We start from the raw sequence: 2,855 nt of genomic DNA, 5'->3' as shown, positions 1-2,855 counted from the left end.
CCCCTGGCAGAGGGCACAGGAGAGCTCGTCCTGCCCATGGGAACCACGAAGACTGGGCCCGATTCTGCAGCAGCACGTCAGCGCCCCGCCACACTGCACTGACCCCCGTGCCACGACAGGGGCTTTACGCAGGTGCAGACGGGTCTGTCCCGCACCCAGCGCAGGTTCCGTCTCCCAGAGCATCTCACAGCAGCTTCAGTCCCGGCGGGGGACGGGGCTGCCGGGGCAGCAGCAGCACCAGCCCCTTCCAGGGGAGCAGCTCCTGCTTTAGGGTGCTGGGGCCCGAACCCGACCGTGGGGGATCGGAACCCCCTGAGATAGGCAGCGGGGGATGCCGGGCGGGCCAGGAGAGCAAGTGCTGGATCGTCGGTTGAACGTTCCTGCGAACGTCAACACAATCATACACATATTTTCATTTTTACCTGTCTCACCCATTAACCAACTACGGAATTTCTCGGTAATCCCCAGCAGATGAGCATCAAAGAGAAGACCTATGGTCCAAGCTAATCCCTTTATTATGAAGTAATGCTACAGAAATCAAATACCAGCAGTAAATCGGGAGATTAACAGTCTGGGAAGTGCGCAAATTAAATTGTATTCTCCCTCGCTGCTTTGCCCCAGCCAATGGCTCCGTTTCTGCTGTGGCCACTGCAGCCCCCCCAGCAGGAAAACAAAGTTAGAAATCACTTTATAAAAATAAAAGACTCCTTTAATCCCTGCTGCAGTCAGGGAGCGGAGCCTGCCCAGAATGAGCCGATGCCCAAGCAATGCCGCCCCGTCTCCGAGCGCCTCTCGCCAGGGCAGGGGAGCACGTTTGGCTTTGCCAAACTCTCGGGGGTCAACTCTGGAGGCAGAGCTGTGCCCGGGAGAGGGGCCGAGGGCCACCGGGGACCCCCGGGGCACAGCAGGGCCCGGTCTGCAGCTGACCCCCAGCAGCATGGTTTGTGCCCTGACTCTGCTTTTATTGCACGGTAACAGCCAAATGAATATTTAATTCGTTCCCTTAAGAACATCCCCACAAATGCCCATTTCAATAAAACATGAGGATGCATTTTTGGAAGAGCCATCTAATGCTTCAGACAGCCCCATCACAGCCTATTAACCAGAGCAAACGCTGCGCTGTTGTATTTTTATCTCGGTGACTCTAATGGAGTCCCACTGTGAGGGAGGCGATGAGGAAGGTGCCCCCAGCCCCATGTAGCCCCCCCGGGGCTGCGGCTGCTCCTGCTTCCATCCCCGGGGCCAGTGGGATGGAGAACGTGGGAGCCATTCGCTTCACCCCCCCCGCACCCCTCTCGGTCAAACAGGGATGTATCTGCTTACGAGCCTGACAGAGAAAAAAAACAGAGAGAGTTTCTCAGCGAAAGGTATCAGCAAACTGGAAAAACACTGAACCACGGGCTCACGTGCAAACACGCACAGGTGCCGCGGGAGCTGCACGCACCTTCCACCCACTCGATTCATGTGAACTGGGTGAGAGGGACCCCCCTTCCCATCTGATAAAGCCGACTTTGGTTTTCCACATCCGTAAATATGTGATGGGAGCTGCATGGTAAGTTTTTTCCTGTAGCTGAGGTGATTCCAGCAGAAATCCTGCTGCTTCTGGAAAGAGGAGGTTTGGTCTCGTGTTTGAATTCACTGTGAAAGCAGCAACGAAGAGAACGGCCAGAGAGGAGCGAGCTGGGTGACAGCAGTGGGATGGAGGCGGCAGAGGTTACTTCTGCCTCCTCCTGCTACAGGGAAAAGGAGCCAGTTAAGTCTGAGAGGAGGAAATTTAAAGCCAGTGACAGAAAACGTTCCCCCAGCCCTACCCTGGGCTCTTCGGCTCCCGGAGCCAGAGGCCACCGCAGGTGATTTCCCAGCGGGGTGAGGTAGGGGCTCGCTGGCAGGAGTCCCAGGGGTGGTTGGTTACAGCAGCAAAACCCCCGGGAGAGCAGCCCAGAGCTGGGGAGGGGCACAGGCCGCCCCGCAGGCTGGGCGAGGGCAAGGGACCGCACGCTCGGCTCCTGGAGGCATCGGCGGCTCCCAGAGCCGCGCAGCTCGGGGACAGCGGAGCTCCGGCTCTGGAAGGGCTCTGCACTGCTGCTGACAGGGAGCGCTGATTTATAAAGCAGGAATAAATGAGGCTGCTCTGCAATTTCACCTAATTTTGTCTCCCATTTCAATTTGCCATCTTTCAGCGTAATGCCGGGTGGTTAATTATGTTTCCATCTTATTTCTCAGATAATACCCCCCTTGTACTGCGTATCGTAGCCGCTCAAAGGTTTCATTTTACCTTTCATTTCACCTCCTAGCACAGCTCTAAATTTAGTCAGCTTGTAATTTTGGGGTATTTTATACATTATGCCTTTATTATTGTGAGGTAAAATGGAATCCTTGCCTTTTAATTCACTCTCTAATAATTCTCCACTAAGCCTTAATACAAAAGGCTCTTTTTCCTGAAGACTAATTGAGTGGGGTGTAATTATAATACCCAGGGAGATGATATTGAAAGTACCTTAACTGTGACAGTTTCCTCTGACTAATCGCCCCTTCCGCGACTCGCAAGTCTCGGCTGCGCAAGCTCCCACCATTTACTGCACTAACGTGCCCAGAGCTGGGGGGGTTTGGGCCTGGTGCTGCTCCCGGACGGCATCTCCAGGTCTCTAAGCCACCGAGGCAGCCACAGGGGCCTCTCTGCCCCCCAGGACCAGCAGCCTGGTCCCAGGCGCAGAGAAGGGGACGCGGTGCCCGTGGCAGCCGCGGGGGTGGCACCGTCCCGCCGAGGGACCGAAGACGCGGGGCATCGCGCAGGGTCCTCGCCGCGGGAGCGGGTGCCCAGCAGCCCCAGCGCAAGATGTTCCCACCCCCCCCCC

Source organism: Athene cunicularia (assembly GCF_003259725.1).
Source record: "Athene cunicularia isolate RWA chromosome 26 unlocalized genomic scaffold, athCun1 chr26_part1, whole genome shotgun sequence".
NCBI lineage: Eukaryota > Metazoa > Chordata > Aves > Strigiformes > Strigidae > Athene > Athene cunicularia.
This window is presented reverse-complemented; position numbering follows the sequence as displayed.